At 49.0% G+C, this 23,726-nt stretch overlaps 1 long non-coding RNA gene across 1 annotated transcript; it reads left to right on the top strand.

The window, feature by feature from the left end:
- The first annotated feature begins 490 nt into the window (after nt 1–490).
- On the top strand, nt 491–22,952 carry LOC133758031 (uncharacterized). Its single transcript, XR_009865755.1, has 7 exons — nt 491–612; nt 1,415–1,550; nt 1,664–2,409; nt 11,287–11,980; nt 15,578–15,650; nt 16,709–16,778; nt 21,735–22,952. It is a non-coding gene; the product is annotated as an uncharacterized LOC133758031 (long non-coding RNA).
- Nucleotides 22,953–23,726: the final 774 nt, after the last annotated feature.

Raw genomic sequence — 23,726 nt, 5'->3', positions numbered from 1 at the left:
GAGAGGCCCGACTTGGAGTCTGAACTCCGTAGCTTTCCCCTGTGGGGCTTAACCTCCCTGAGCCCAACTCTCCTCAACAACGGGAGGGAGACCAGATGGTGGTGCGGGGACCCGCAGGTAAGCAAGAGAAGTGCTTATGGTGGAGCCTGGTGCGGCATGGGCTCTCAATCTGTGCTGAGCACGAATAGTTCACCCAGGCAACTGGCCTGCCTGTGGACATGGCCCTTCCTTTCCGTCTTAATTATTTTTCTTTATGTCTTAATTATTTTAATAGAAACACGTTAAGCTGAAGCACACATTTTCCAGGCTCATTAAATAGAACATAATGAATGCAGTGAGTGCTTCAGTTTTTATTGGGTGTTTGTTTTCCTTTGTGTGCCTCGCTGTGCGACGTAAACCCAGCAGAGTCTGTGCAGCTGAGACGGGCAGTGGTCCAGCCTTCTCCTCCCCTCCAGGCGCCCACTCAGAGCGGTGTGCAGTGTGTCCTGACTTGGTCTTCCTGAGAGTGCCATCAGAGATGTGCTGCAGGCTGCGGTCATCTGGAGCCACACGATGTGTGTGGTGGCCAATCCTGTTACAGACTCCGTGGCAGCCCGGTGTCCCTCCCTTGAGGTCAGCCTGTAGCTTTTCCCAAACACCCTTTCCCACATTGGTTTTAGTGTCAATCTCCTTTGCTGGAAAAAAAAAATCAAGTTGATTACGAGTGTACTATTAGGAGAGTCTTTCAGATACTTCAGATCTAAAATAGTTCATTTGTCCTGAGCTTATAGTTACACCACAGAAAGAGATGTAGTTAGCTTGGGAAGGAGGTTAGAGGAGAGATCTGCTGAAGATCTGATTTCTTTTTTTTTTTTTTTTTTTGACAGGCAGAGTGGACAGTGAGAGAGAGAGACAGAGAGAAAGGTCTTCCTTTTGCCGTTGGTTCACCCTCCAATGGCCGCCGCGGTAGCGCGCTGCGGCCGGCGCACCGCGCTGATCCGATGGCAGGAGCCAGGTGCTTCTCCTGGTCTCCCATGGGGTGCAGGGCCCAAGCACTTGGGCCATCCTCCACTGCACTCCCTGGCCACAGCAGAGAGCTGGCCTGGAAGAGGGGCAACCGGGACAGGATCGGTGCCCCGACCGGGACTAGAACCCGGTGTGTCGGCGCCGCAAGGCGGGAAGATCTGATTTCTGGTTCTGACCCTACCCTTTAGTACCTGTACAAACGTGGAAAAGTCACCAAAACTTGTTAAGCCTCATTTGCTACACAGAAAAAAATTTCAAAAAAAAATTATTTTGGTGCCCCAAAAATTTGAATCCTTGCACACAAAGTCCATAGAAAATGTATATCATGGAAAAAATATGCAGAGATCTCCAGTTTTTTCCAGCAAAATAAACTTAGGTTTTAACTCCATTTTCCACTCCCTTTTTGCAGTACCTATGTGTCTCTGAGCACTGGGCACACAGCAGTGAACAAGACAGGCAATTCGCCTCAAGCATCCATTCAAGAAGGGGAAACAGAGAGGGTGAACAAAATGCGCTCCCGAGCTGGTGTCTGAGAGCGCTTTCAGGTAGGGGCCATGAGGTAACTAACAAGGCAGCCTGCCTATCTCTCAGCCTTGCTAGGCCTTCGTGTTTGTCTCACAAAGGGTTTTGTAAATTATAAAATATAATTTATTCTCAGGAAACAATGAAGTGCCCGTACACTTGCAGTCCCAATTACCCACAATTCTGTGATTCTCAGAGAAGTGGTACCTGGAAGGAGGAAGAAGCATCCAGAAAGTTGTCAGAGGGATGAGAAGCGCTGCTTTCCAGTTCATCAGACTCTTTGTCTGCACTTACCTCTAAGTTTTCAAACTGTCTCCCAAATCCTCGGGCAGGGAGTGGCAGGAGAAAAGGAAGAACTCTTCTTCTACACACAAACGGCTGCCTCGTGTCCCTTGGGGGAGACCCTTCCCTTCCTCCTGGAATGCTCTCCAGCAATGAATGAGGGACTGAAATGGTGCCCAGGACAAAAGCTCCGCTCTGCCCTTTCGTGGTGCGCCCTCTGCAGAGTTTCCAGACAGATAACTCGATCTTGAATGGAAAGAGAAACTCGGAACAAACTGATGACAATAAGTCTAATGCCACGACAAAGCAAACTTAGTACTGGGATAAAGGCACATTTGCATACCTTGCTTTGAGATTTTTGCTTTCCTGGGCTGGAACTTGATAATTCTCTCAACCATCCAGTGAGGTTGGTATCACTCTGTGTGCTTTATGAAGGGCAAGTTGAGGTTCCCCATGAAGGCGTCATCCACAGCGTGTTGTTGCACCCGCTGCTGGTCTAGCAGCCTCCTGGAGCTTAGGCCACGGTGGTTTTCTTCGATGCTTCCAGGGACCCATGGTACGAGGGGCCTCCAGAACATTCCCGGACAGTGGGATTAAAAGGTAAGTTTATTTTGGAGGAAAAAAAAAAAGAAACTGAAATCCATGCAAAGTGTTTTCATAATACATGTTTCCTATTAACTTTTTTTTTTTTAAAAAAAAGATTGATTTATTTATTTGAGAGGCAGAGTTACAGACAGGGAGAGTGAGAGAGAGGTCTCTGTCTACTGGTTCACTCCCCAAATGGCTGCAATGGCCAGTGCTGGCCCCAATTGAAAACCAGGAGCCAAGAGCTTCCTTCAGATCCCCCACATGAGTGCAGAGGCCCAAACACTTGGGCCATACTCCACGGCTTTCCCAGGCCATTAGCAGGAAGCTGGATTGGAAGTGGAGCAGCCAGAGCAACCAGCATGCATATGGGATGCCAGTGCTTCAGGCAAAGGCTTAGCCACTACACTACAGAGCCAGCCCCTTCTGTTAAGTTTTTGAAGACACCTGCTGTGCTTGCCTGTGCTGGGCCTTTATAGTCACCTTCTTTTCACCTGTCCTGCTCTCCCTCTTGATCTCCTGTCTCCTCCCCAATCCTGTACAAATCCCCATTAATTTTTGCTGGCCACACTTCTTTGCTTCCAGCCACATAGGAAGAGATGTTCTGCTTTCCCCTTTGTTTATTTGTGTCTTGTCAGTCATCCCCATCACAAAGTTGAAGTTCATTCCCGCTGGTTCGTGGCTGTATCCCCAGCACAAGGCACAGCATCCAATAAATATCTGGTCAATGACGAACAGAAGGAGAGAAGGAAGCCCAACACACTGTTTTTATTGGAAGGTTTAATCACCCAATATAACAGTTTCTCCTGATATAGTGAAAATGTTCAAATGTACAGAATGTTGAATTGTATAGTATTGGTTCAAAAATCGTTGACATAAAGTAAGGGCTATCAGTTGAGGTTTGTCTCAAGGAAAAGTGAATTTACAGCTGAATGGGTTGGTTGTTTATGACAACCATTCACTGGACCAGCAGTCACTATCTCATTTGGGATTCCTTGGTGTCAAAAGATTGGCTTGGCCCTGTGTGAGCAAAGGAGGTCCCTGGGGGCCACAGGTCCCCTCACACAGAGCCGGGTCATCTGTACAGCTCCTCCTGACACCCGATGTTGGAGCAGGAGACACGTCAGCCCGGAGGCCTGGTGAAGGCTGCGGGTTGACTTCCTTCTCTTCCCTGGGTCCGTTTCTGTGAAAGCAGAATTCATGTCCCCAGCCTGCCGCATCCTTGGTCACCAGGGTGAGATGGTGGGGAACAGATGGAGGACACTGTCCTTCGTGGAAGTACAAGTGCGGTTGAAATGGAAGGGCTCGTGGCCGTAAAAGGCACACACGAAGCACTGGGGCGTCTGGTTTCTTTCCTCGAGGATAATTTGCACTGTGATGAAGAATTCCAGGTCAACTCCCAGCTTCTGCTATCTGGCGGGACTCTGGATGGAGGCCTTGGGGCTCCTCCCGAAAACACAGGCTTTGGCCAGGCGAACCTGTACGGGCTCCTCAGACGCCGCGCACTCCCCGGAAGCCCGTTTGCTTTGAATATTTTGCCAAGTCGCCTGCCCACTCTTGGAAGGAGATTTGAGCCGAAAGCATATAGGAAGCATTGTCTGCCAGCGCCTCCCCTCCCCCAGCCACAGGCTCCTGCCTCGCACGCACCCTCCTCCTGCCTTGCCTCTGCTCCCTCCCACACCCACACTCGTGGGGGACCTTTTGCCCTGAATTTCAGCAGGAAACGCAACCAGCAACCAGATGTCTGACTTTTCCACCCCGTTGGCAAGGATTAGCCATCTTTCCTGTAAACTTCCGGCCTTTCCTCTCCGTTGTGGCTTTCAGCTTCTTCACGCTCCATCTCCTTCAGCAAAGACACGTGAACACCCTCCAGAGGAGAAACAAAAGGTAGCCGGCCCAGCACTGCGACCCAGGGCTCCGAGGGGATGGCATGGGGAGGGCAGCGGCCCAGCTCCCAGGTTCGTGTGGTCAGTCGCCAAATGCAGACCCAGTGGATTTTAGATCCATCTTTGGATCTAAAATTAAATAAATCCGCAGCTTAAACTAACACACCAAGGACAATATATGCAGATTCCAAGTGTGAAAAAATAATAGGAAAGGGAGCGTTCTTAGCTCCAGAAATATGAGACACCCAGCAGAGCACTTCGGAGCTGGGAGAGACTGGACACAGCAGCTCAGTCCATCCTTTGACTTTCCTGGGACGGAAACCAAGGCTGGGTCTGGGTGGAAGGGACCTGCCCCACGTCCCTTGCTTGATGGCAATGTGGGGTACTCCAGTTCAAGGGACTCACAGGATAGCAGCTCAGGCCTGGAGCAGCCGGCCTAATCTCCCTGCTTTCTGACTGCCTGGGGCCAGTACGCCTCCTTCTCAGGTGGCCACTGTGAGCCACAGCTCTTGGCCACAAAGCAGCAGTGGCTCTGGGGCCTTCTCGTCCTGTGTCGTGCAGCCACCTGCTAACAACCCTGAGCAGAGCACTTGTCTTACCTGGAAGCAACTCTGGCTTCAAATCAGCCCTCGTGGACAATCCACACATGGAAAGGAGCAAGTGGCTCTCAAAGCAATGTGTGAGAAGCAGGTGCGTCGGCACAAGAAGTCCTTAAAGGAGATTTTTGGGAATTATCACTCAGCCGCAGAGTCCTGTGTACCCCCTCCACCTCTCCACCTCCTGGCTTTCCCCAGGCCCCTGTGTCTTTGCTGTTGTACACCCCCATTCCTCCATGCCTAGATGTGTGACTGTAGTCAAACCACCACCCTCTCAGTGCCTCAGTTTATCACCTGTAAAATGGGGATATTAGTTCTTATCTGAACTATTGCCTGGGAATTAGGAGAAGTGAGTGACATTTAATGAGCTTTAATTCTCCTAAAACCCTCTTCCTATAACACACATCCCTTCAGCAGCGGGTCCAGCAGAGCGGGAGGGCCCGTCTCAGCAGGCCCTAGAGCACCGAGCTTCCCCCTGCACTTGACTTTGCCCTGCAGCCTCTGCTGCTTCCGGGAAGGAGAACAGGTGTGGGCCTTACAGGGGCAGTCACCTTGTCCAGGTGGCAGAGTGACTGTAGGAAGAGCCCCCCCCCATCCCAGGCCCAGAGGGGGCTCTCTTCCTTTCTCTAATTGTTCAACTTTGTTACAAAGCATGACTTTTTCTTCCAAGGAAAAAAAAGAAAACAGGAAACAAGCATCCAAGGCCCCAACCTCCATGTAAATGAATCCCAAGGAGCCTGTGGCCGTGGGCTCAGAACGACTTCATTGAACACGGTGGTGAGGGTGAGCAGTGGGCACTTCAGACCTGCAGGAGCAGCTCCAGGCCAGGCCAGCGCCAGATGTGGGCTTTCCAGCCGACCAAGATGTCACCGTTGTTTCTGAAAACAGTTGACCGAGGAATCCCTAGCCTCCAGCAGCGTCTGAGCTCACCTGCAGATCTGCCACCTGGCTGGGAGGACCCCGGGGTGGCCCAGTGCGTGGAGGACATCTCCGAGACCTGAGGACCAGCACCCAACACAGACAATCAGCTGAGGTCTCCTGGGAGGCCCCACAGCCAGCAGATCTGCTTCACGTGCCAGCTGCACCACTCCTGTAGGGGCTTCAGGCAAAACCGTCCTCAGTTTCCCCAACTGGCAAACAGGTTCATTCATCGCTGTCTTCTCAGGCCTCCAGCCTGGATTTGTTCTAGCATCACAGAGGATGTTTCTGGGCTGCTTTGTAACATGAGAGTTGTGTTCAGAACGTGGGACAGCTCAGCAGAGCGCACCGAGGAACCAGGCTAGCTCACTACTCAGGTGAGACACAGAGGGTAACGAGCCATACCCAGACGACCGATGAGAGATTGGAATATACAGTATCAGGAATGGTAGCGCTGAATTAAAGGTAACTGTCATTGCTTGTGGGTTATTCTTCTCTGGACCACCTTGTCTTGTAGTAACTGATCTAACCCTATAGCCAGAGGCCCAGTTTGGTCTTGTACTTAGCTGTTTTTTCTTGTCACATGGATGGAACACTCTTCTGCCCACGGTAATCCTGCATCACACAGAGAGGGGCAGGCTGAGTAGGTAGAGCAGTGGGGGATTTTTAAGACAGTGAGTCACCGTGCAGCTGAGAGCTGACCAGTGGCCATGTCATTCTCACTCTGCACTGTGAGCTCATTGCTCACGCATCCACCTGCAGGGCCAAGGAGGGATGCAATGGAATCTTCAGTGATCCTTGTATCTGGATAACTGAGTGAGTCTGGAGCCCAGGAACCTGGGGAGAGTGTGTGTGTGTGTGTGTGTGTTGCAGAAAAGATGTGAAATTTCCACCATGACAAAGTGATAACGCTCCTTGGGTAAGGCAGAGGCTGCTTCGTCCAGGGGCCTTCCCCATGCCACTTCCATCCTGCCGCCACCAGTCTCTTAGAGCTTTTCAGAAGGTTTCCTTAGATCATCTCATCATTCATGTGCAGCCTCAAGGAGAGCTTTGTGACAGGTGCAGAGTGATGGCGACCACACTGTGCTGGGCAGAAATCCCACGGCAAGTGCAGGAGCGGACTCTGTGGCTGTGTCTTAGCATGTCCTTCAGTCAAAGCCAAGGACAACATTCAAGCACAACTGAGTGATTCACACTCTGCCAGGAGGAGTGAAAATTGGCACAACCTTTTTAGAGCACAATTTGGCAGTATGTTGCAGAACTGAAGATGTGCCTCCCCTGTAACTCAGCTTTTCCTTTGAGAACTCTGTCCAGCAGAAAACCAGCCCCTGCATGCACAGCGGCGCAGGCGCAGCTTGTCTGTTGCAGCGCGCCAGTGCAGAGACCTGGGAGCGGCCCACGTGCTCATCCAAACACACAAACACGCAAGGCTGCTCACTATGCCAAGTCTGCAATCGCAAACCAAAGTGAGCCGGTGCACCTTCCATTTATAGGAGCTGTAAGAAACCTTGAGGTGATTCAGTGTGCAGACTACGGAGACATGGAAAGCCTCCAAATATAGATTAAGCAGGAAAAGTGGGCTGCAAAATGCTTAGTGTAGTGATATCCTTTTTGATAGTAAATACATAGGAACAAAATGGAGATGAATAGACTCAGAGCTATTAGTAGTCGTGATCTTGGAGGAGGAAGGCAGGGAGTATGGGAGACTTGTCATGTCCTGCAGTAATTTCTGCGGTACTTAACTTCATGGTGAGGATACGTCAGCTTTAAAAAAAAAGGTAATAGAGGAGATTAAGGAAACACACACACAACCACACCTGAGGGTAAATAGATCCAAGGTACTGGGGCTAGAGTGGGGCAGGTATGGCTTTGGAAGCGTGCCACGTACAGCATGGAAGCTCTTCGATGGGCAGTGGCCCTGGTTTGTGGGGACCTGTGGCACAGGCAGCTCAGAGGTTTAGAGAACACCAACCATTGCGTGGTGTGAGGTGCTCATGGAGAGGGAAGCTCTGAGCCTCAGGGCAGAGGGGTGGTGGCCCCGGGCTACCTGGCTGTGGGGAGAACCTCTTCTGTTTCTCCCCATGCTGCTGGGGTACAAAGGTTCTGTGCTCACAACCTGGCTCTGGCTTAGGAACAGATCTGGGTGTCAGCCAGCAAGGGAGGAAGAGCTTCCTGACGGGCTCCCACCCAGCGCCAGCTGGGGTCACGGAACAGCAGGTCTGCCCTCCTTCCGTACCTCCCTGAGGCCTGTGGAAAACTCCCCTCTGTTAACCCTCTAAAGCTTCTGAGTTAGCGAGACGGCACAAGTCCAACTGCACACTGGGGCTGTTAACTGGGAAGCAGAACTCCGCGCACTCTGCTGTGGCCTTTGCATGTCCCAGCAGCTATCACACTAGGCTTGAACCTGGGGAACTGGCAAACACCAGACACATACTGCCCAGAGCTCTGGAGGCTGGGGAAGTCCAGGGTCACGGTGCTGGCAGAGTCAGTGCCTGCCGGCGGCCCCTTCTCAGAGATGGTGCCTTCCTTGCCTCCTCACGTGGCAGGAGGGAGGAACAAGCACCCTGGGGCCTCAGGGATTCAGGGCTCATGAGAGTAGAGCCCTCATGACCCAATCACCTCCCACACGCCCCACCTCATGATGCCATCTCTGTGGGGGTCAGGACACAACACGTGGGTTTGGGGAGTTCACCAGCACTCAGGCCATGACAGCTGGTTCCCACAGAGAAGTGACAGGGTGAGCCCCCAACCCCAGCAGGACCTCACCAGAACCTCACTTCCTGAGTCTAAGGAAGAGAACACCTACCTTTGTTGGGTCAATAAAATCCACTGCACCTGCTGAAAATGTGGCCTGGGGTCCCCCTTAGTCTTTGGTCCACTTTGACTGTTTCTGAAGAAAGGTCCAGACTGTCAAGTGAGGCTTTGGAACACTGAGAAGATTTAGAGAAAAAAGGCATCAAACCCATTCTGTGGATTTCCGAAGCACGTTTATTCCTTTGAGTGTGGTTGTGTGAGGCCAGTGCTGTGGCAGGTTAGGCCACCACTTGGGACTGTCGCCCACACGGGAGTGCTGGTTCCAGTCCTGCCTGTGTGCTTCCAGTCCAGCTCTCTGCTGATGCTCCTGGGAAGGCAGTAGAAGGTGACCCAAGTGCTTGGGCCCCTGCACCCATGTGGGAGACCCAGAGGAAGCTCCTGGCTCCTGGCTTTGGCCTGACCCATGTGGGGAGTCAACACGTGGAAAGAATCTCTCCCTCTCTCTCTGTCTCACTCTGACCTTCAAACAGATAATTCTATTTTTAAAACTGGCTTTGAGTTCAAGGGGAAGGGGACACGTTTTTCACCTGCTGCAGGAATTGCCTTGGTAGAAAACTGAGTGAGGGAAGGACTGAGCCATTTCCTGGGGGCAGTGAGCTCCCTGTCCCAGGAAGCATGTAAGAGAGCTGAGGGCTGTCTGCCAGGCTTGCTGGGGGAGGGGAGGATAAGCAGGGAGTGGTGTTCCTCCCAGCGTCACATCAGGACTTCGTGAGCATGGCAGCCACGTCCGCTCAGTCACGGTTCTGTGCCGAGCACCCGGGCAGTGCTCCATGCAGAGCATGTGTGGGACCTATTTTTTGGAACCAGGAAGTAAAAAGGTGCATGAAGGAAGGCCACGGGAGCTCTGAGCATTCACTGCCCAGCACATATCCGGTGGCAGAGCAGCAGAGGCTCCGCTCAGGGCGCCTGCCTGGACTCTCAGAGTTCTCTTCTTCACTCCATAAATCCAGTTCAGCATTCCCACCCGCAGGAAACCGTGACCCTCCAGGGATCAGCGAGGTTGTCTGAATTTCAGACAGGACTACTCACCCTTATGGATGAGCTAGGCTTTTTTTTTTTTTTTTTTCAGATCTGAACTTTCCTTAGGACACATAGTAGTGCTAAAATGGAACAGAATAGAGAACCCAGAAATTTCTCCACATGCACATAGCCAACTGATTTTTTATAAAAGGGCTCAGATCATACAGTGGACTAAAGAGAGTCTCTCCAACAAATGGTGTTGGCAAAACTGGATTTATATATGTAGAATGATGAAATTAGATCCATACCTCTCACCATATATAAAAATCAACTCAAGATGGATCAAAGACCTAAGCTTAAGACCTGAGACTATGAAGTTGCTGGAGGAAAATGTAGGGGAAACACTTCAAGACATTGGTGTAGGGAATGGATTCTTGGACAAGACCCCCATAGCACAGGCAACAACAGCAAAACTAAATAAGTGGGAATATATTAAACTCAGAGAAGGAAATGATCAATAGAGCAAAAAGACGTCCAACAGAATGGGAAAAAATATTTGCAAACCACCCATCTGACAAAGGATTAATATCTGAATATATCAGCAACTCTAAAAACTCAACAACAAATAATTAATCCTTGAGAAATGGGCAAAGGACTCAACAGACAGTTCTCAAAAGAATAAATACAAATGGCCAAAAAATATGTGAAAAAAATGCTCAGCATTGCTAGATATCAGGAAAATGCAAATCAAAACTGCAATGAGATATCACCTCACCCCTGTCAGAATGGATAAAACCCAAAACAGAGAGTAACAGATGCTGGGGAGGATGTGGAGGAAGCTTGTACATTGTTGGTGGAAATGTAAATTTGTGCAGCCACTGTGGAAAATGTGTGGGGATTTCTTAAAAAACTAGAGACAGACTTGCCATATGATCCAGCAACCCCAGTACTGGGTATATACCCAGGAGACTTGATCAGAATGTATCAAAGAGATACCTGCACCTCCATGCTCATAGCGGCACTGCTCACAACAGCCAAAATTTGGAATCCACCAAGGTGTCCATCCTCAGATGAATGGATAAAGAAAATGTGGTATAAATACACAATGGAATATTATTCAGCTATGAAAGAGGATGAAATTCTACCATTTGTAGCTAAATGGATACAACTGGAGGGCATGATGTTGAGTGAAATAAACTGGGCCCAGAAACATGTTCTCCATTGTTTGTGGGGACTAAAATTCACAAAACAAAGCAAAAAAAGTAAGAAACATCTGTGTGTATCAGTGTTGCTGCAAGTAGTTTTGTAAAACTTTGTTGTATACCTTTATGAAACCAATGGTTCAGAATGTTATACTACAATAGCTGTAATGATCTGTGATTACTTTAGAATTTACCATAAATGAGTGAAATGGTCATTTTTCCATTGTTATGATTTATAGCTGTTTATATTTCCACTAAACTGGGGTCTTTTTGCTTTTTACTTGTTAAACTTCTTACTCGGTGAAATATGAAGCCTTTATACCGTAATGTAAATTTAAGATGTATTATCTCAAAAGCTACCAAATGAAAAAGAAACAAAGGGAGAAGGAAGGAGAGTGGGAGGTAGGGAATGAGGGAGGAAGGGAACATCATTGTTCTTAGAGTTTTATCTACAAAGCACACTGCATCTGTTAAAAACGAAGTAAAAATTAACATTGGGATCTGGACTGTCCTCAGGCGCATAGCACAGCACCACACTGCAGTTCTGGCCTTGGATGCAGGCAGACCTGACCACATCCCTTACAAGCCTGACCTTGAACGAGTGGCCTCCGCCCAGCGCTGTCAACCTCAGCTCTCACCTGTAAAACAGGGAAGTAAGAATTCACTCAATTGGACACCAGATTATTGTCAAACTGTTTCATATGCCTATCTCGCAGGCAGACCACAGAGAGGGGGTGGCCCCTAAACTGCTAGTCCTGGATCTTTCAGTCCTGAGCACCTTAGGAAGAAGAGTAAAGATCAAAACAAGAACAGACAGAAGCCCAGCCTGCTTGTGTTCAGAACTCCGTTACAGAGCAGACAGCTGGGTGTGAGCGCTGGCTTGCTCACAACTTCACATGGGCCCCAGCCAAAGAAGCATGTTCTTCCCTAGTGAGCTCATCTTAGGACCACACAACGGCCTCTTATCCTTGGCTTCCCTCTTTGCTATATAATTTTGCCATTCCCTGTATTGAAAGGTAGACTCCATTCCTCCAGCCTCAGATCTGGACTTGCTTTGGCCAACAGGTAAAAAGTGATGTGACTGAAGACTTGGACATTTCTGTGCACTGAGACTTACCCAGCACTGGAGCTTTGGACGTGGACAACACCTTGTGAATGATCTTCAGCTGTCTGTTGGACAGGTCACTTGGAGGAGAACTGAGACCCTCAGGTCAGCAGCCTATCAAACTCCTGAGTGACATTGCTCTAGACCATTCTCTCTTAGAAAAGCAGACAAACCACTCAGCTAACCCCAGACCAAATTGCCAGCTCCAGAGCTGTGAGCTAACAAGCAATTGCTGCTTCATGGTGCTAAGAGCAGGGCAGTCTGTCACACAGCAGTAGTCCCTGGGCCCCAGGGCTGGGGACGCCCTGGGGACACTGAGCACCCACTAAGTGCCCTGCTTGCAGCGGCTGCATATCTCAGGGCATCTGCAGTTTCACACATCCAGAACAGAGCTCTCGATCTCTTCTCACCAAACCTGCTCCTCCTCTAATTGCTCTCATGTCTCCTGGGTACTTACAGCACCCAGTTGTTCAAAGCAGGAACCTCACACCTCCCTGTTCCTCACCACCACCCCAGACTGACATCTGGTTCGTCCCTCAGTCCTTTAACCATACCTGAACCATTCCTTTGTAGTTTGCCTTCATGTCCACCTCCACTGTCACTGATCCAAAGCAGGTGACCCTTCTCTTGCCTGGACAGCAGCAATAGCCTCCTGACCAGGCTTGCCCTTGGGGGTCCATTCTCTGCCCAACGGCAGCATGAACGGAGCGCAGCGCCCCAGCCCCATCTCACCGAGCCTTGCAATGATTGCTCATCGCACAGACTTTTCTCCAGCATCTCTAAGGCTTGGGGAGTCTGGCCCCGCTCCTCTCTGTGGCCCCGTCTCTCACTGCCTCCTCACTTTTCAGCCCTGCTTCCTGCTTTTTGTCTCTCCGAACTCCTTACATTTTTCCTACCTCCAGCCTCCCTGCATGTTCTGTCCTTTTCTTGGCCTGGCGAACCCCTGTTCTAACTCTGGAGGTCATCTCAGAGGGCACAGTCTTAGAGGAAGAACATGTATATGTATATGTACAAGTATATGTACAAGTATATGTATATGTATATGTACAAGTATATGTATATGTATGTGTATATATTTCCCTCTGGACCACAAGTTCCTTGTCTGTCATGTACATTATGAAACACACAAGTCCTAACCCAGTGCCTGGCACACAGTAGCTTCTCAACATGATTTTTGTTGGATAAATGAATGAACAAGTAGTTGCCACACGCCTTCAGTCATCTGTGTGTTTCACATATGTTTCCCTTATTAAAAAAAGACTTATTTATGGGGCCAGCATTGTGGTGCAGTGGGTTAAACTGCTGCCTGGGAAGCTGGCACCCCATATGGGAGCACTGGTTCAAGTTCTGGCTGCTCTGCTTCTGATCCAGCTCCCTGCTAATGCGCTTGGGAAAGCAGCAGAAGATGGCCCAGGTGCTTGGGCCCCTGCCAGCCATGTGGGAAACCCAGATGAGCTCCTGGCTTTTGGAAAGAGACTATGAGAGAGAGAGAGAGAGAGAGAGAGAGAGAGAGAACTCTCCCATCCACTAGAGTTTTCCCAAATGCCACAACAGTCTGGGCTGAGCCAGACTGAAGCCAGGGGCCAGGAACTCCATTTGGATCTCCCACATGGGTGGCAGGGGCCCAAGTATTTGTGTCCTCATTGGCTGCCTTTCCAGGTACATTAGCAGGAAGATGGACTGGGGACAGAGCGTCCAGGACTGTAACTGGCTCTCTGATATGGGATACAGGCTTTGTAAAGCAGAGACTTAACCTACTGCCCCACAACACTGGCTACCACACATATTTCTTGAGCACCTCCTGGGAACCAGCCCCATGCTAACTCCCAGTGATACACTCGTGAACACACCAGGCACGCTCAACCTCAGGGAGCTTACAGTTGAGTGAGGAGGATACCCTCTGATTAAATGATAACCATACAAAGTATGTAAGAGCGAAGTGAGATGTGTGCTCTGAAAGAAGAAGTGGGTTTTAGGGGAACCTGGAGTGAAAGAGCCTGAGCCTGGTGATTGTCTTTGACATGTGATGTGCATTTAGGATGATTTTAGAATACTGCCTCCCCACCCCTTGCTTCCTCTGTCCACACATTGTTCTTTCCTCATTGTCACTGCCGTACTCCCCCATGTCACTGAGTTCTCTGTGCATACCAGCTCCTCTGCCAAGCAGAATTCCCCCACCCAGCTTGCCCTCACTGAATTCCTGTTCATGCTCAGGTCCCAGCTTAGGCACCTGTTTTTGGAGCAGACCTCCTTGCCTGGCCTGTGCTTGCATTGGCCCAAGCTCTTTTCAGCACAGTGTGGTTATTTGATTACTGCCCCTGCTCCCACTGGGTTATACAGTCCGCGTGTGCAGGGACGGTCTGTTTTTGCTCACCACTGCATCTGGCCCCTGTCACAGAGTCTGCCGCAGGGAAGGCTCTCGGTAGAAGTATGCCAAGGGCATGCCTGCGTCAGGGCATCCGTGAGTGCCTTGTATGGGGAGTGCATGCCTTGGCCCTCACTTTACATGCTGGCCTGGCAGCAGTGGAGTCGAGGACACCCAGGGTGTCTGCTGCACCCGTAGCCACCTTGTCCGGAAAGAGACTTGAGCCCCTTCCTGCCTGGATCGTCGGTTTTGACTTGTGCTAAAAACCAACAGTAAACTCTGGGCATAGCGACCGAGACAAGGACAGTTACTGTGCCAAACTGCAAATGGCCTAAGGAGGCTCCGCATACACTTCCTCTCAATGGGGCTTCGTTTTGGGTGGCGGCAAACTTGGAAGTTTCTCTTGAGCTGTTTGGCTATTCAGAACTCTGGAAAAGTGAAAAAAATGAGCAAGTCCATTCTAGGGCTGCCTGTATCCCTGACCATGGCCTGAGCTGTTGTTCTAGAACTTGCTGGACAACCCAGCCTCAGTATCCAGGGGACCAGAGTGCCTTATGTCCAAGAAAATCACGCTCCTTGCCACTCCACACTCCTGGTGATGTACCTCCTTTACCAGGGAGAGCTTGTGTTGACCTCTTTCTTTTCAACTTTAGAGTAAGAACTACCCAAGTGTGAGATTAAGAATTGGGTTTCTCTCCATGTGTTTGTCCTCACTAGGTGCTGTGGAGGCAAACAAGAACCTTACTGGTCCAAGTTTGCTGCAAGTCTCTAAAGCAGCTGCTAGAAAAACACTCAGCACGCACACACACACACACACGCATGCACACATGCACGCACACAGCCTTGCGTCTGCTTCCTTGTGCTCACTGAGCTGTGAGGCGGCCAATGGAATGGGTCATGACATCCTTCCAGTCCCAGGACTATGGGGGTCCTGAGGGTGAAAGCGGCAAAGAGTACAAGGAGGAACAAAATCTGCAGTTTAAAAGCTTGAGCTCAGCTAATGCTGACAGTAATGTGAAGGTGGAATTGGGGGATCACCTTAGGTAGAATAAACAGGGAATAATTTGCATTAGTCTCTGATTGATGGCATTCCAGGAGAGCAGTGCTCCTGTATGGTTCTGCTCTCAAAGCCAGCCCCAGCCTCTTGCCCAGTGCCGGGATATAACAAGCATTCAACCAGTTTGTTGATTGAATAAATGAATCAGAAAGGAAGTTGCAGAGATCAGAGAGATCTGACCAGAGGAAGAGATGAGGAGGGAAGTTCGAGGAGAAAGGTGGCCATTCTTTCTCACTGGTACCCTTATGTCTGAATTTCCTTACCTTTCATGAATAAATAGAGGAACGTTTGGAGCCACTTTGTTACCATCATAGTTCCTGGCATACAGCAGAGTCTCGTGCAGCAAACACAAAGTAAGTAAAATAAATATTTTATCTTACTTGTGAAATAGACTTCTCTCCTGGGGTCCCCCGCTGGGTATTGCGCTGACCTTGCAGACATGATCGCAGGGACCACGGTGGAGCTCTGACTTTGTACAAATTCTCGTTTCTGCCAGAATGGCCTGGAAGGGGGCTCCTCCTATTCCCTCTGTGTCGCATTCTGGGCAGGGACTCGGTGGACCTCTTACCTTGTTTCCGAGCCATTTGAACTTTGTAGAACACAGTGCAACAGTGCTCTACAAAAAACAGGTTTGTGGGAGCCACGCAGATGAGATCAACTGCTTAGCACGCTCTTTCTGCAATGGAAACATTACACGGTGTGACTTGGGTCACCAGAGTTGACTTAGAGGAGCTTAACTGATTTGATTCATCAGTCCAAATCGCCTCTAATGTGGCACATTAGCAATGCCCCCATATTGTAAATGATGCGTTCACAGCAACATTAGTCATTACACAAATAGAATAAATAGACTTCACTGCCCTTCAAGATAAACACACTGGAACACTAGCTCCATTCAGTCAGGGCCCTTTGAGCTTGCCCGGGGTCCTTACCTGGCTGTGTGAATAAATACAACATTTTATGGCCTGCTTGCTCTGGGTGACTTTGCCATCACCCCATGGCACACATTCAGGTGAGAAATTGCAATTGTGTGTGCTGACACATTTATTTATTCCCTTTCTTAATAACTTGTTTTCCAAGCTCAGTTTGTAGAGTATGTAGTTCTCTGATAGTTAGCGTAAGATTTCTAAGAATGGTTCTGTTGGGGTGCAAACATTTAAAACCGTTCTGTGTCTCAGTGAGAGTGACTCAAGTGAGCAAGCAGTGTTGCGTGGTGGTTAGAGCAGGAGTTTGAGTTAGATTCAGCTGCATTTGGATTCTAGTTCTCTCATCTACTTTGTGTATAGACTCTGGAATTCAGTTCAGTTATCTGCCCTTCCACTTTCTTATCTGTAAAATGGCTGTGAGAGCCCTCACCTGTTTGCCATCTCTTCCTTGTACTCACTCCTATTCCATCTTTTCCACCTTCCAGAATCCCAAGCAGTAGAAAAGATCCTTGATGACCAGCAAGGCCCCATGAAGAAGGACAGCAGGAATAAAAGGTGACCTGGGAAGGAAAGACAGGGCGGGCTGTGGGATGGGCATTCCCTCCAGAGGTGACCATGAAAGCAAAAATGTGCAGACAGAAACATGAGGGCCAGCTGAGACCTGGGGGCGGTGGCGGTAGCAGAGACCAGTGAATGACCAGGAAAAGGTGTGCATAGAAAGCAGAAGATGCAAGATTTTACAGACTGTAAAGTGAGGAACAGACCTCATGTACCAAATATTTCAAACAAATTCTGTTATCACCTCTCACGATTAGCAAGCATTTTGCAAACACTAGTTTTTTTTTTCTTTTAAAGATTTTTTTAAAAATTATTTATTTGAAAGAGTTACAGAGAGGCAGAGGCAGAGAGAGAGAGAGAGAGAGTGAGAGAGAGAGAGGTCTTCCATCTGCTGGTTCACTCCTCAGATGGCCATAATGGCCAGAGCTGTCCTGTTCCAAAGCCAGGAGCCAAGAGCTAGGAGCTTCCTCCAGCTCTCCCACGCAGGTTCAGGGGCCCAAAGACTTGGGCAATCTTCTTCTGCTTTCCCAGGGCACAGCAGAGAGTTGGATTGGAAGTGGAATAGCCAGGACTCAAACTGATGCCCATATGGGATGCCGGCATTGTAGACGGCGGCTTTACCCGCTATGCCACAGCACCAGCCTGCAAACACTAATTCTTAATAGACAATTTTTGTGGGGGTGGGAAGGGAGCAGGAAGAAGGGCTTCCCGAGGGCAGTGTGTGCATGTGCGTGTGTGTGTGTGTGTGTGCGTGTACCACTCATCCTTGTCTTCCTTGCACATGACAGGGTGCCAGGTGCACAGTAGGTACCACGTTAATGTTTTTACATTGAGTAAATAAGTGAGTCAATGAATGCTAAATCTGAGGGCTGAGCTCCTGCTTGGGAAGTTGTGGGAACCATACTTTCTATTACATATTAAAATTTGATTAGGAAATTTTAAAAGAATGGAAACGATGTGATTTGAAACAAGAGCAAACGTAAGACCAAGATTGAAGTAGAAAATTCTATGATTTTTTTTTTCCTGAGGGCCTGTAGCATGCCAGTCGCTGCTCTAAGTGTTGAGGATTCAGCTGTGAAGGTGAGCTTAATTACAGTGGGGGAAATAGACTTTGATCAAGTCATGACATGTGAGAAGCGTGCTCCGGCAGAGAAAGTGTGTGGGGGAGGGGTGGGGAGCAGATGTGGCCAGGGAAGCCTTTGTAGCAAGGTAGTGTTTATGCTGAGACCCAAGGTTGATGAGAAGGAGTGAGACAGGCCAAGAGTGGTAGGCAAAACATTTTGCAGTTTCCAAGGCGGAAAGAGAGAGCATGGCAGAAGGAACGAAATATACAAGGACCCTAACTTGGGGAAGGGCTTATGGCATGTGGTGGGAGATAAAGAACAGGGTGAGCCAGGCACGTACTAGAAGCTTGGGAGTGGCAGGCTGGGCTAGGGTAAGGAGTTGGGATTTTTGTCTTAAATGCAGTGGGAAGAATTTGAGGCGCTTTGATATGAGATGGCCATGATTTTACTTGCATTTCAATGTGGAATGGCTGTTGGGAGATAATGGAAGGGGAAGGAGGTGGAATGGAAGCAGAAGATAGTGCAAGTGACCTGGAGAGGGCTTGACCTTGATTATCTGTGGAGTAGACATGGGGAGAAGCTAGAGTTGAAATATAGTTTATAGGCAGAACTGCTAAGACCTAAGGCTGGATTGAAAGTGGAAGGGCCAGCTTTTTGGATCTGTGCTACTCCATCTGAACAGCAGCTGTCACTCATCTTTCATCCTGTTGACTGCTCTGTCCCCTCAACCCTGTTCATGGATTTTTCTCCCAGATGTTCATTACCATGAAACATATGAAATTTTACTTGTCCTATTTTTTTTTTTTTTACAGGCAGAGTGGATAGTGAGAGAGAGAGACAGAGAGAAAGGTCTTCCTTTTTGCCGTTGGTTCACCCTCCAATGGCCACTGCGGATGGTTTTTCGTGCTGATCCGAAGCCAGGAGCCAGGTGCTTCTCCTGGTCTCTCATGCGGGTGCAGGGCCCAAGGACTTGGGCCATCCTCCACTGCACTCCCGGGCCATAGCAGAGAGCTGGCCTGGAAGGGGGGCAACCGGGATAGAATCCGGCGCCCCAACCGGGACTAGAACCCGGTGTGCCGGAGCCGCAAGGCGGAGGATTAGCCTGTTAAGCCACGGCGCCGGCCTACTTGTCCTATTTTTAAAGATTGTTATAACTTGGATTTTTGTCTATTCTATTTATTGTGTAATCCCTGATGCCCCAAACGTGCTTGATACATGTAAGCGTTCAATCAGTATTTCTCACCTTATCTAGTAAGGGAGTTTGTAAATGAATAAACGAATGAGGGTGAAAGGATTAAATGAAAATGTTTTTGAGTTGGTTACTGTAGCATAACAAAGAAGCCCAGAGCAAACACTGAGTTTTCCTTATGCTTGGGTCCATGGATCAGCTTGGGCAGCAGTCCTTCAGGCTGTAGATCTGTTGAGCTGACTCCAGGCTGGGGGTTGAAATTAGCTCTGTTCCATATGCGTTTTCATCTTCCTTGGATCAGGGGCTACCTAGAGTCTACACCTCTCATTGTAGAGATGGCAAAACATAAAAGACAGGGCTAAAGCATCAAGTACATGTAACGAGATGTTCGTGTCAGATCTACCGTCCAGAGTCATCACGGTCAATTCTCCCTCCTCTAGTGGAAGACATTGCAAAGTCACATGGATGAGGGCAGAAGTATACACTCTCACAACGAGGGGTGAAGATTTAAGAACACTCATCCAGGCTACCAATACAATCCCAAGGTCTGGTTGGAGCAACTACATGGGTGGAACTGCCATTTGTTGATCTGGGCAAGACTGTAGCAGGAGCAGCTGGAGCTGGGAAGATGACAAATAACCATGACTGCAAGTTTAGACCTGCTAAGTGCAATGAGACTTCCAATGGTAGATATTACCAGTGGTAGAAGTGTAACTAGCTTGAAGAAAATCAGAATGTACTGGCTAATGGAATTGCAAAGTCTAAGGAGGAACTTTAGAGCTACCAGTATCGCTGGATCAAGAACTGAAGAGCCCTCTCCCTCTCCCCCCTACCCAGAAATTTGTCTTTGCTTCTGTTCCTCAGCTCTGCTTCTCTCTTTTGGCTTCCTTTCCAAGGAAACTCTCTCCATATGATGGCAAGATGGTCTTTGGCAGCCTCACAGTGAACCTTAGGTTAGCAATGTTAGAAAAAAGTGTTTTTCTCCCTCAGAATTCATGCATCAACTTGAGGGGTGATATATATTATTTTGCCTAGGTCATATGTTCATTTGTGAGCCAGTGACTGTGGCCTGGGCAGTTGGGACAATACAACCCTCTGGGTCATGCATGCATCTCAGAGGTGGGGTGTCTGGTATGGTGGTTAATATAGTAAGGGAATGGTACCACAAAGGGGACAGGTGAAAGAGTATTGGAAAATATGGGGCAGAGAATCTATGAATATTGCTGTCTAACAGAGAAGCTAAGAGAGCAGCTGAATTTAAGGGTCTGTAGTTTATTAGCCAAGTCCAAGATGGAAACAGAAACTTGAATATCATAACAACTGGAAGTGAATGAGATTACCTGAGTAAAAGGGAAAGTGCTAATGTCCTGCAAACTAGATACACATATTATATAACAACGGACCTGCTAAGTTACATTTTAGAAGTTGCTGGCATTTTGGGAGAAAGAATGTATTTTATTTTTAAATATTGTATTTATTTATTTATTTAAGAGGCAGAGTTACAGAGAGAGGGAGAGACAGACAGAGAGGTCTTCCATCCTCTAGTTCACTCCCCAACTGGCCATAGTGGCTGGCGCTGGGCTGATCTGAAGCCAGGAGCCAGGAGCTTCTTCTGAGTCTCCCACACGGGTGCAGGGACCCAAGCACTTGGACCATCTTCCACTGCTTTCCCAGGCCATAGCAGAGAGCTGGATTAGAAGAGGAGAGCCAGGAATTGAACTGGCTGGTGCCCATATGGGGTGCTGGTGCCATAGGCAGAAGCTTAGCTTACTACACCAAAGCATCAGCCCTGAAAGGGTATACTTTAAAAATAAACTTTTAACATGGGCCACACACCATGCGAAGCACCTTGCATGTCTCTGTGTATTAAATCCTCATGATCATAGTTAATTCTACTATTACCCTAGCTTTCACATCTGAAGACTGAGGTCCAGGTTGGTTAAGGAACGTGTGCACAGCCACCCAGGTACTAGGTGAGAGGGCCGTGTTGGTACTAAGAAGTCTGGCTTCAGAGTTCTCATGATGAAATTGGTTAAAGGGCGGCCAGCGCTGTGGCTCACTTGGCTAATGCTCTGCCTGCGGTGCCCGCACCTTGGGTTCTAGTCTCAGTTGGGGCACCGGGTACCAGTCCTGGTTGCTCCTCTTCCAGTCCAACTCTCTGCTGTGGCCCGGGAGGGCAGCAGAAGATGGCCCAAGTGCTTGGGTCCCTGCATCCACATGGGAGACCAGGAGGAAGCACCTGGCTCCTGGCTTCAGATCAGCGCAGCGCCGGCCGTAGTGGCCATTAGGGGAGTGAACCAATGGAAGGAAGGCCTTTCTCTCTGTCTCTCTCTCGCTGTCTATAACTCTACCTGTCAAATAAAAAAAATTGGTTAAAGGGCTTCCTAGAGAAGGTAAAGTTCTGTCTTGTTCTCCTTCCCCCAGCTCCATCACATGCCCTGATTTTCACCTGCTGCTCTGCATTTGTGGCAGGGCACACATGTGGTTTGGCTCATCCAAGACCACGTCTCTGAAGATGAAAACTGAGCCTGTAGAACCAGGGAGGGCAGTCAAGTTCGGGGGTGTTTGCTGTCAGGAGAAACAGATGCTGCTCTAGTCAGGAAGAAGGGAGTGCTTGCTCCAAGCTCCGCTTTAGAAAGCGTCTTTGTTTTATGACTCTGGGTGCAAGCAACCCTTTTCATTTTGTGTTTTGGATTTCAGCCATGGGAGGCCTTCTTTAATGTAGCAGGTGGCTGGAGACAGGCAAGCCTGGCTCCTACACTCTGCTCAAGCTGTCTTTCCCCGGAGAGAGTCTCCTGATTACATTCCTGTAAAAAAGAGAAGAAAAGATAACCTAAAATGGATATGTTACAGTTCTGCCGTGTGTACAGTAACCGCTCTCGAAGCATGTGCAAGCATACGGAGGTCCGGAAACCTTTTGAGAATCTGATGAAAGCCTGGGCTTTGCACATAGGTGTACACAGAAACGTGCACATTCATTCCAGCGGCTCCGAGAGGCTCTGATCTTCATTCCCGAACCTCCGAGGAGTCTGCGGCTGCCAGATTCCTGGGCTTTGAGCGCAGGCAGCTGCTACTCTTTAACTTTTTCACTATATTCAGATCAACTTCTAACGTGAAAAGAAAGGCCTGTGGATTCTGAAGGAAGCAGTCACACTGGAACACCAGCATTTTACTGGAAAAACGTCCTTCCAAATTTTGGAGAAAATGGCTTCAGTGTATAGCTCATTCTGGTAAAGACTCCCCGCACAGCTCTTCCGACAGATTGCTGCAGATCATGGGGTGTGTCACTGCGCATCATTTCTTTGGAAGCTCACTCTCCTGGCACTGTTGCCAGCATTTATGACTGGGGGCAGGGGTTGGTCAGCAATGAAAGAACAAACACGGAATTCTCAGACCCTTGAATGGCAGCTTGACTGTCTCCAAGGACTTCGTCTGGAGGAGTGACACAAAGGTAGACATTTCTCCCTCTGATGTCCACTGAGCCATGACTGAAAAAGCTGGAATTGTTTAAGGTGGCTCCCTGGACCCTGTGAGGATCTCTGTGACATCATTCACTGGTGCTTCTCTGTTGGGCGACTGCTGAACATCATCGCTTTCTTCCAACCCCACTGGGTGTGGAGCAGTCATTTAGGGAGCCCGGCTGAGCTACAGCAAGCGTATAATTGACGTATGTCTTAAGGATAGTTACACTACAAGCAATTTGACTCAACTCCTGTACACATTTTTAAAATTAATTTATTTATTTGAAATAGAGGGAGGGAGAAACAGAGAAATAAATCTTCCATCTGAAACCAGGAGCCAGGCACTTCTTCCAGGTCTCCTACTTCAGTCCTGAGGCCCAAGGACTTGGGCCATCTTCTACTGCTTTCCCAGGCCATAGCAGAGAGCTGGATCGGAAGTGGAGCGTCCCCATGGAATGCTGGGGTCACAGGCGGTGGCTTTACTTGCTTTGTCACAGTGCTGGCCCCAACTCCTATACATTTAAAAATAAAGCTTTAAAAACATCGACTTAGTTGATTATTCCAGTTCTTCATATTCCATCTGTTGTTCCACTTCTGAAAATTGATTCCATCTTGGATCTGGAAATTCAAAGTCTGAGTAGGTCAAAGGCTAGACATTTCGGCTACCTCCCTATGCTAAATGAATAATTTCAACAACTCCTGGAAAAATCCAAAGGAAAGGCCCATTTCCTCCCTAATTAAAGACAACCTATCTGGAGTTTAAGTCAGGGTTTCTCAGCCTCAGCACTGTTGGCGTGTTTGGCGGGATACTTCTTAGGAGAGGCTGTCCTGTGCTTATTAGGGCATTGAGCAGCAGCCCTGCCCTCTCGCCACTGGACACCAGCAGACCTATTTCCTGGCTGTGACAATGCAGAATGTCCTCAGGCACTGTCAGATGTTTCCTGAGGGGTGGGGAGGGCTGCAGCAGTTAAGTCAGCGCTTGGTGTGCCAGCATCCCACATCAGAGCGCCTGGCTCGAGTCTGGCTCCCCTGCTTCCTATCCAGCTCCCTGCTAAGGCACACCCTGGAAGGCTGCGGGCAATGGCTCATGTACCTGGGTCCTGCCAACCACATGGGAGACCCAGATTGGGTTCCTGATTCTTGACTTTGTCCTGGTCCAGCCTTGTCCATTTTGCAGCCATCTGGAGAGTGGATAGAAGACCTCCCTCTTACAAATAAAATGAAAATAAAT

Source organism: Lepus europaeus, chromosome 4, assembly GCF_033115175.1.
Source record: "Lepus europaeus isolate LE1 chromosome 4, mLepTim1.pri, whole genome shotgun sequence".
In the NCBI taxonomy this organism is placed as follows: Eukaryota; Metazoa; Chordata; class Mammalia; order Lagomorpha; family Leporidae; genus Lepus; species Lepus europaeus.
Note: the sequence above shows the minus strand (reverse complement) of the source record. Positions and strands in the feature narration are given on the sequence as shown.